At 37.9% G+C, this 10,413-nt stretch overlaps 1 non-coding gene across 1 annotated transcript; it reads left to right on the top strand.

Annotated features, from left to right (window-relative positions):
* The first annotated feature begins 4,348 nt into the window (after nucleotides 1–4,348).
* LOC112761765 (small nucleolar RNA R71) lies at nucleotides 4,349–4,452 on the top strand. Its single transcript, XR_003182143.1, has one exon. It is a non-coding gene; the product is annotated as a small nucleolar RNA R71 (small nucleolar RNA).
* The last annotated feature ends 5,961 nt before the right edge of the window (nucleotides 4,453–10,413 follow it).

Genomic DNA, 10,413 nt, shown 5'->3' with positions numbered 1-10,413 from the left:
GGTTTAGCCGCTTAGGCCAAGATTTTATTCCTTTAGGCCCTCCTATCCACTGATGCTCAAAGCCTTGGATCCTTTTTACTACCATTGCCTTTTGGTTTTAAGGGCTATTGGCTTTTTCTGCTTGCTTTTTTTCTTTTTCTTTTTTTTCTCGCCATTTCTCTTTTCTTTTTTTTTCGCAATTTTTTTCTGCAAGCTTTTGTATTCACTGCTTTTTCTTGCTTCAAGAATCATTTTTATGATTTTTCAGATTATCAATAACATTCCTCTTTGTTCATCATTCTTTCAAGAGCCAACATATTTAACATTCATAAACTACAATATCAAAAGACATATGCACTGTTCAAGCATTCATTCAGAAAACAAAAAGTATTGTCACCACATCAAAATAATTAAACTAATTTCAAGGATGAATTCGAAACCATGTACTTCTTGTTCTTTTGTTTTTAGAACAGTTTTCATTTAAGAGAGGTGATGGATTCATAGGACATTCATAACTTTAAGGCATAGACACTTAGACACTAATGATCATATAGTAAAGACACAAACATAATTAAAACATAAAGCATAGTAAATGAAAAACAGGAAAATAAGAACAAGGAGATTAAGGAACAGGTCCACCTTAGTAAGGGTGGCGTCTTCCTCTTCTTGAAGAACCAATGGTGCTCTTGAGCTCCTCTATGTATCTTTCTTGCCTTTATTGCTCCTACCTCATAGCTCTTTGATCTTCTCTAATTTCATGGAGGATGATGGAGTGCTCTTGGTGCTCCATCCTTAGTTATCCCATGTTGAAACTTAATTCTCCTAGGGAGGTGTTGATTTACTCCCAATAATTCTATGGAGGAAAGTGCATCCCCTGAGGCATCTCAGGGATTTCATGGTGAGGAATTTTTTCATGCTCTTGTTGAGGTCTATGATCTCTTGTTTGTTCCATCCTTTTCTTAGTGATGGGCTTATCCTCATCAATGAGGATGTCTCCCTCTATGTCAATCCCAGCCAAATTACATAGATGGCAAATGAGGTGAGGAAAGGCTAACCTTGCCAAAGTGGATGACTTGTCAGCCACCTTGTAGAGTTCTTGAGGTATAATCTCATGAACCTCTACTTCCTCCCCAATCATGATACTATGGATAATGATGGCCCGGTCTACAGTAACTTCAGACCGGTTGCTAGTAGGAATAATTGAGCGCTGAATGAACTCCAGCCATCCTCTAGCTACAGACTTAAGGTCCAGTCTTCTCAATTGAACCGGCTTGCCTCTTGAGTCAACCTTCCATTGAGCTCCTTCTACACATATGTCCATGAAGACTTGGTCCAACCTTTGATCAAAGTTGACCCTTCTAGTGTAGGGGCGTGCGTTTTCTTCCATCATTGGCAAGTTGAACGCCAGCCTTACATTTTCTGGACTGAAATCTAAGTATTTTACCCGAACCATGGTAAGCCAATGCTTTGGATTCAGGTTCACACTTTGATCATGGTTCCTAGTAATCCATGCGTTTGCATAGAACTCTTAAACCATTAAGATCCTGACTTGTTGAATGGGGTTGGTGAGAACTTCCCAACCTCTTCTTTGGATCTCAAGTCGGATCTCCGGATACTCATTCTTTTTTAGCTTGAAAGGAACCTCAGGGATCACTTTCTTCTTGGCCACAACTTCATAGAAGTGGTCTTGATGGACCTTTGAGATGAATCTCTCTATCTCCCATGACTCAGAGTTGGAAGCAATTGCCTTCCCTTTCCTCTTTCTTGAGGATTCTCTGGCCTTAGGTGCCATTAATGGTTATGGAAAAACAAAAAGCAATGCTTTTACCACACCAAACTTAAAATGTTTGCTCGACCCCGAGCAAAAGAAGAGAGAAAGAAGGAGAAGAAGAAAAAGAATGGAGGAGAGGGAGAGAGGTGTGTATTCGGCTAAAGGTAAGAAGAAATAGTTGTGTTGTATGAAAATGAAGAAGGAATGAGGGGTTTATATAGGAGGTGGAGAGAGGTTTAGAGTTCGGCTATTAGGGTTGGGTTTAGGAGGGAAAAAAGTTTGAAATTTGGAGGTAGGTGGGGTTTATGGGGAAGAGTGGATGGATGTGAGTGGTGAAGAGGTGATGGGGAAGAGTGAGTGAGGTGATTGGTGAAAGGTATTTGGGGAAGAGAGTTATGAAAAGATGTGAAGAGGAGAGAAGAAGTGGTGGGGATCCTGTGGGTCCACAGATCCTGTGGGGATCCTGTGGGGTCCACAGATCCAGTGGGATCAAGGACTTAACATCCCTGCTCCAACTAGGCATGTAAAACGCACTTGCTGTGCAATCCTGGTGTTTAATGCCAGATTGCTGCTTGTTTCTGGCGTTTAACGCCAGGTAGATGCTTGTTTCTGGCGTTAAACGCCAGCTTGGTGCTTATTTCTGGCGTTAAATGCCAGACAGATGCTTGTTTCTGGCGTTTAAACGCCAGAATGCTCCTCCTCCAGGGTGTGCTATTTTTAATGCTATTTTTCATTCTGTTTTTTATTTTTCAGTAGTTTTTGTGACTCTACATGATCATCAACCTAATAAAATGTGAAATAACAAAAAGAAAATAAAATAGATATAATTAAATATCATTGGGTTACCTCCCAACAAGTGCTTCTTTAATGTCAATAGCTTGACAGTGAGCTCTCATAGAGCCTCACAGATAATCAGAGCAAGGTTGGAACTTCCCAACACCAAACTTAGAGTTTGAATGTGGGAGTTCAACACTAAACTTAGAGTTTGGTTGTGGCCTCCCAACACCAAACTTAGAGTTTGACTGTGGGGGCTTTGGTTGACTCTGTAGTGAGAGAAGCTTTTCATGCTTCCTCTCCATGGTTACAGAAGGAGATCCTTGAGTTTTAAACACAAGGTTGTCCTCATTCAGTTGAAGGACTAACTCTCCTCTGTCCACATCAATCACAGCTTTTGCTGTGGCCAGGAAGGGTCTTCCAAGGATGATGGATTCATCCTCATCCTTTCCAGTGTCTAGGAATATGAAATCAGCAGGGATGTAAAGGCCTTCAACCTTTACTAACACGTCCTCTTCTTGTCCATAAGCCTGTTTCATGGATTTGTTTGCCATCTCTAATGAGAATTTGGCAGCCTGCACCTCAAAGATTCCTAGTTTCTCTATTACAGAGAGTGGCATTAAGTTTATGCCTGACCCCAGGTCACACAGAGCCTTCTCAAAGGTCAATGTGCCTATGTTACAGGGAATTAGGAATTTATCAGGATCCTGTTTCTTTTGAGGTAATTTTTGCCTATCCAATGCATTCAGTTTATTGGTGAGCAAGGGAGGTTCATCTATCCAAGTCTCATTACCAAATAATTTGGCATTCAACTTCATGATTGCACCAAGGTACTTAGCAACTTGCTCTTCAATAACGTCTTCATTCTCTTCAGAAGAAGAATACTCATCAGAGCTCATGAAGGGCAGAAGGAGGTTTAATGGAATCTCTATGGTCTCTAGATGAGCCTCAGATTCCTTTGGTTCCTCAAAGGGATACTCCTTATTGGTCACTGAACGTCCTAGGAGGTCTTCCTCACTGGGATTCACGTCCTCCTCCTCCTCTTTGGATTCGGCCACACCAAGCAAGGTAATGGCCTTGCACTCTCTTTTTGGATTCTCTTCTGTATTGTTTGGGAGAGTACTAGGAGGGGTTTCAGTGACCCTTTTACTCAGCTGGCCCACTTGTGCCTCCAAATTTCTAATGGAGGACCTTGTTTCATTCATGAAACTTAAAGTGGCCTTAGATAGATCAGAGACTATATTTGCTAAGCTAGATGGATTCTGCTCAGAATTCTCTGTCTGTTGCTGAGTGGATGATGGGAAAGGCTTGCTATTGCTAAACCTGTTTCTTCCACCATTATTAAAGCCTTGTTAAGGCTTTTGTTGGTCCTTCCATGAGAAATTTGGATGATTTCTCTATGAGGGATTATAGGTATTTCCATAGGGTTTCCCTATGTAATTCACCTCTGCTATTGCAGGGTTCTCAAGATCATAAGCTTCTTCTTCAGAAGAAGCCTCTTGAGTACTGTTGGATGCAGCTTGCATTCCATTCAGACTCTGAGAAATCATATTGACTTGTTGAGTCAATATTTTGTTCTGAGCTAATATGGCATTCAGAGCATCAATTTCAAGAACTCTCCTCCTCTGAGGCGTCCCATTACTTATAGGATTCCTCTCAGAAGTGTACATGAACTGGTTATTAGCAACCATGTCAATGAGTTCCTGAGCTTCTGCAGGCATTTTCTTTAGGTGAATGGATCCGCCTACAGAATGATCTAGTGACATCTTTGATAGCTCAGACAGACCATCATAGAATATATCCAGGATGGTCCATTCTGAAAGCATGTCAGATGGACACTTTTTGGTCAGTTGCTTATATCTCTCCCAAGCTTCATAGAGGGATTCACCTTCTTTCTGTCTGAAGGTTTGAACATCCACTCTAAGCTTACTAAGCTTTTGAGGAGGAAAGAACTTGGCTAAGAAAGTCGTGACCAGCTTATCCCAAGAGTTCAGGCTATCTTTAGGTTGAGAGTCCAACCATATTTTAGCTCTGTCTCTTACAGCAAACGGGAAAAGCATGAGCCTGTAGACCTCAGGATCAACCCCATTGGTCTTAACAGTATCACAGATCTGCAAGAATTCAGTTAAAAGCTGAAAAGGATCTTCAGATGGAAGTCCATGAAACTTGCAGTTCTGTTGCATCAGAGAAACTAATTGAGGTTTAAGCTCAAAATTGTTTGCTCCAATGGCAGGGATTGAGATGCTTCTTCCATGTAAGTTGGAATTTGGTGCAGTAAAGTCACCAAGCATCTTCCTTGCATTGTCATTATTTTCGGTCATATCTCCTTCTTTTTCGAAAATTGCAGTAAAGTTCTCTTCAGAGTGTTATGTTTTAGCTTCTCTTAGCTTCCTCTTCAGAGTCCTTTCAGGTTTCGGATCAGCTTCAAGAATGTTCTTGTCCTTGCTCCTGCTCATACGAAAAAGAAGGGAACAGAAAATAATAGGGATCCTCTTTGCCACAGTAGAGAGGTTCCTTTATGTGAGTAGAATAGAAGAATAGAAAAAGAAAAAGATAAGAATCCAAACACAAGGGAGAGGAGTGGGTTCGAATTCTGAGTGAAAGAATGGTGTTAGTAGATAAATAAATAAATAGAAGGGGATGAGATGAGAGAATTCGAAAAATAAAATAAAATTTTTATTTTTAATTTAAAAATTAAAGTTAAAATTTGAAAATTAAAAAGAAAAATGAAATTAAATTAAATTAAAATATAATACAATTAGTTAATTGAAAAGGAATTTCGAAAAAGAGGAAGGTGATTTTCAAAAATTAGAGAGAGAGTTAGTTAGGTAGTTTTGAAAAAGATAAAAATCAAACAAAAAGTCAAGTGGTTAATTGAAAAAGATTTAAAAATCAAATTTGAAAAGATAAGAAGTTAGAAAAGATTTTGAAATTGATTTTGAAAAAGATGTGATTGAAACTTATTTTGAAAAAGATTTGAAAAAGAAACTTAAAAAGATTTGATTTTGGAAATTAAAGTTGATTACTTGACTAACAAGAAACAAAAAATATATGATTTTAAAATTTAAAGATTGAGCCTTTCTTACTAGGCAAGTAACAAACTTAATATTTTTTAATCAATCACATTAATTGTTAGTAAAGATTTGAAGTTATGAAACAAAATAAGAAAAAGATTTTTGAAAATAAATTTAGAATTTTCGAAAATTATGAAAGAAAAATGAAAAAGATTTGATTTTTGAAAACGATTTTGAAAAAGATAAGATTTTTAAATTGGAAATTTGATTTGACTCATAAGAAACAACTAAATTTTTAAAAAGTTTTGAAAAAGTCAACTCAAATTTTCGAAATTCATGAGTGAAATAAGGGAAAGATATTTTTTTATTTTTGAATTTTTTAATGATGAGAGAGAAAAACAAGAAAAAGACTCAATGCATGAAAGTTTTGGATCAAAACAAATGATGCATGCAAGAACACTATGAATGTCAAGATGAACACCAAGAACACTTCGATTGTCAAGATGAACACCAAGAACACTTCGAATGTCAAGATGAACACCAAGAACTTATTTTTGAAAATTTTTAAGAAAAGAAAAACATGCAAGACACCAAACTTAGAAATTTTTAGTTTTTAGACACTATGAATGCAAGAATGCATATGAAAAACAAGATGAGACACAAAACAAGAAAATATGAAGATCAAACAAGAAGACTTATCAAGAACAACTTGAAGATCATGAAGAACACCATGGATGAATTTTTTCAAAAATTTTGAGAAAATAGAAATATGCAATTGATACCAAACTTAAAAATTGACTCTAGACTTAAACAAGAAACATCAAATTTTTGGTTTTTATTATTTTATAAAATTTTTTTTTGGATTTTTCGAAAATTATTTGGAAAAAGAAAATAAGAAACATAAAATTTTTAATAAAGATTCCAGGAATCATGCAATGTTAGTCTAAAGCTTCAGTCTAAAGAGATTAGACAGGGCAGAACAAGCTTCAGCAGGACATTACATACAACAGCCAAATTGATGGAAATCAACTGACTCATGTGATGATAAAAGCATCATCTGAAACTCTAGAATTCATTCTTAAAAATTCTGAAGAATATAGAATAATTTATTTTTTTGTTTTTTGAAAATTTTTTGAAAATAAAAATAACAAAAACAAAAAGTTTAAAAATAAAATAAAATTACCTAATCTGAGCAACAAGATGAACCGTCAGTTGTCCAAACTCGAACAATCCCCGGCAACGGCGCCAAAAACTTGGTGCATGAAATTGTGATCCTTAACAACGGCGCCAAAAACTTGGTGCTCAGAACGTCATTCACACACTTTGTCACAACTTCGCACAACTAACCAGCAAGTGCACTGGGTCGTCCAAGTAATAAACCTTACGTTAGTAAGGGTCGATCCCACGGAGATTGTCGGCTTGAAGCAAGCTATGGTCACCTTGTAAATCTCAGTCAGGCGGATTCAAATGGTTATAGAGAATTGATAATTAAAACATAATTAAAATATAAACTAGGATAGAGGTACTTATGTAATTCATTGGTGAGAATTTCAGATAAGCGTATAGAGATACTTTCGTTTCTCCTGAACCTCTTCTTTCCTGCTGTCTTCATCCAATCATTCCTACTCCCTTCCATGGCAAGCTTTATGTTGGGCATCACCGTTGTCAATGGCTACATCCCGTCCTCTCTGTGAAAATGGTCCAATGCGCTGTCACTGCATGGCTAATCATCTGTCGGTTCTCGATCATACTAGAATAGGATTTACTATCCTTTTGCGTCTGTCACTACGCCCAGCACTCGCGAGTTTGAAGCTCGTCACAGCCATCCCTTCCCAGATCCTACTCGGAATACCACAGATAAGGTTTAGACTTTCCGGATCTCAGGAATGGCCGTCCATGGGTTCTAACTTATACCACGAAGAGTCTAATATCTCAGACTCGGTCCCCTGTATTAGATATCTAAGAGATACTCATTCTATCTCATCTTCATGTAGAACGGAAGTGGTTGTCAGGCACGTGTTCATAAGTGAGAATGGTGATGAGCGTCACATAATCATCACATTCATCATGTTCTTGTGTGCGAATGAATATCTTAGAATAGGAATAAGCTTGAATTGAATAGAAAAACAGTAGTACTTTGCATTAATTCATGAGGAACAGCAGAGCTCCACACCTTAATCTATGGTGTGTAGAAACTATACCGTTGAAAATACATAAGAACAAGGTCTAGGCATGGCCGAATGGCCAGCCTCCAAAATGTGATCCAAAGATAAAACTAAAGATAATAAGATGTAAATACAATAGTAAAAAGTCCTATTTATACTAAACTAGTTACTAGGGTTTACAGAGATAAGTGAATAATGCAGAAATCTACTTCTGGGTTTCACTTGGTGTGTGCTTGGGTTGAGCATTGAAGCTTTCATGTGTAGAGGTCTTCCTTGGAGTTGAACGCCAGTTTATAATGTGTTTCTGGCGTTTAACTCCACTTTGCAACCTGTTTCTGGCGTTTGATTCCAGAATAGGGCAGGGAGCTGGCGTTGAACGCCAGTTTGCGTCATCTAAACTCGGGCAAAGTATGGACTATTATATATTTCTGGAAAACCCTAGATGTCTACTTTCCAACGCAATTGAGAGCACGCCATTTGGAGTTGTGTAGCTCCAGAAAATCTACTTTAAGTGCAGGGAGGTCAGAATCCAACAGCATCTGCAGTCCTTCTTCAACCTCTGAATCAGATTTTTGCTCAGGTCCCTCAATTTCAGCCAGAAAATACCTGAAATCACAGAAAAATACACAAACTCATAGTAAAGTCCAGAAATGTGATTTTTATTTAAAAACTAATAAAATATATTAAAAACTAACTAAATCATACTAAAAACTATGTAAAAACAATGCCAAAAAGCGTATAAATTATCCGCTCATCAGAGGCCATTTCGGAGGTGAGCGAACAACCACCAAGGTTCTCCAATGTGGCTTCTACTGGCCTACTCTCTATAGAGACTCCCGAGAGTTCGTACATAACTGTGACAGTTGCCAGAGAGCTGGTAATCTGGCTCATGGTTACGCCATTCCTCAACAAGGGATCTTGGAGATTGAGTTGTTTGATGTATGGGGTATTGACTTCATGGGGCCTTTCCCACCATCATACTCAAACACGTATATTCTGGTGGCAGTAGATTATGTATCTAAATGGGTAGAGGCAATTGCAACACCCACTAATTATACTAAGACAGTGCTGAAGTTCCTCTAGAAACATATCTTCAGCAGGTTTGGTGTCCCTAGAGTACTAATCAGTGATGGGGGCACTCACTTCCGCAATAAACAGCTTTACTCTGATATGGTTCGATATGGAATTAGCCACAAAGTAGCAACTCCATATCATCCACAGACAACTGGGCAAGCTGAAATCTCTAACAGAGAACTAAAAAGAATCCTGGAACGGACTGTAATTACCCGTAGAAGGGATTGGGCAAGAAGTCTGGATGATGCTTTATGGGCATACAGAACAGCATTCAAGACTCCCACAGGGACCTTTCCATACCATCTTGTGTATGGGAAAGCATGCCATTTCCCAGTGGAACTGGAACACAAGGCCTACTGGGCAACCAGATTCCTAAATCTTGTTGCCAAGTTAGCTGGAGAGAAAAGATTGCTCCAGTTGAATGAGTTAGAGGAATTCAGACTCAATGCTTTTGAAAATGCAAAAATTTACAAGGAGAAAGCAAAAAGGTGGCATGATAAGAAACTGTCATCCAGAGTCTTTGAGCCAAGACAGAAAGTTCTGCTATTCAACTCTAGGCTCAAATTGTTTCCCGGGAAACTGAAATCCTGGTGGAAGGGACCATATGTGATTATGAGTGTGTCACCATATGGGTATGTAGAGCTTCAAGATATTGACTCTAATAAGAGGTTCATTGTTAATAGACAGAGAGTCAAGCATTATCTTGAAGGCAATGTTGAGCAAGAATGCTCAAAGTTGAGACTAGATTAAAGCTCAGTAAAGTCCAGCTAAAGACAATAAAGAAGCGCTTGCTGGGAGGCAACCCAGCCATTAGTGAAGTTTATTTGTTATTCATATAATAATTATAAGAGTTTGATATAAATTATCTTCAAGGTTAATTATCAATTGCAAGAATTCACAGAGTTACAGAAGGATTCAAAGCATAAAGTAGAGAAAAGGAGCTCACTGGCACAAAAACACCAGTAAGAGGTATTTTGGGCGTTAAACGCCAGAATGGTGCCCATTCTGGCGTTTAACGCCAGTAAAGATAACTTTCTGGGCGTTAAACGCCAGAATGGGTACCATTCTGGGCGTTAAACGCCAGAATGGGTACCATTCTGGGCGTTTAACACCAGAATTGCAGCATCCTGGGCGTTTAGAAAAATGCCCAGTGATAAAGGCTTTCTGGCGTTTAACGCCAGCCAGGGTACCTGGCTGGGCGTTAAACGCCCAAAACAAGCAACAAATGGGCGTTAAACGCCCAAAACAAGCAACAACTGGGCGTTTAACGCCAGAAGTGTGGAAGGGAGGAAGTTTGTTTTTCACTTCAATTTTTTTCAAATTTTCATGTTTCCATCCATGATTTCTTGCATGAACATGTTACAAATTCTCATTTTTTAATTTCAATTTCAAAATAATCTCAAGCTAAAAAAATCTTTCTTCATTCTTCTTCAACTTCTTTTCAAATCTTTTTTAAAACTCATCTATCTTTTTAAATTCTTTTCAAATCTTTTTCAAATCATCTAATTATCTTTTCAAAAATTAGATTTATCTTTTTCAAATCTCTCCCTTGTCTTTTCAATTTTAAAACTACATCTTTTGCATATCATAATTATCTTTTTACAAATCATATCTTCTAGCATATCTTTTTTAAAAT

The sequence above is a fragment of the Arachis hypogaea genome, chromosome 16 (assembly GCF_003086295.3).
Source record: "Arachis hypogaea cultivar Tifrunner chromosome 16, arahy.Tifrunner.gnm2.J5K5, whole genome shotgun sequence".
In the NCBI taxonomy this organism is placed as follows: Eukaryota; Viridiplantae; Streptophyta; class Magnoliopsida; order Fabales; family Fabaceae; genus Arachis; species Arachis hypogaea.
This window is presented reverse-complemented; position numbering and strand designations above follow the sequence as displayed.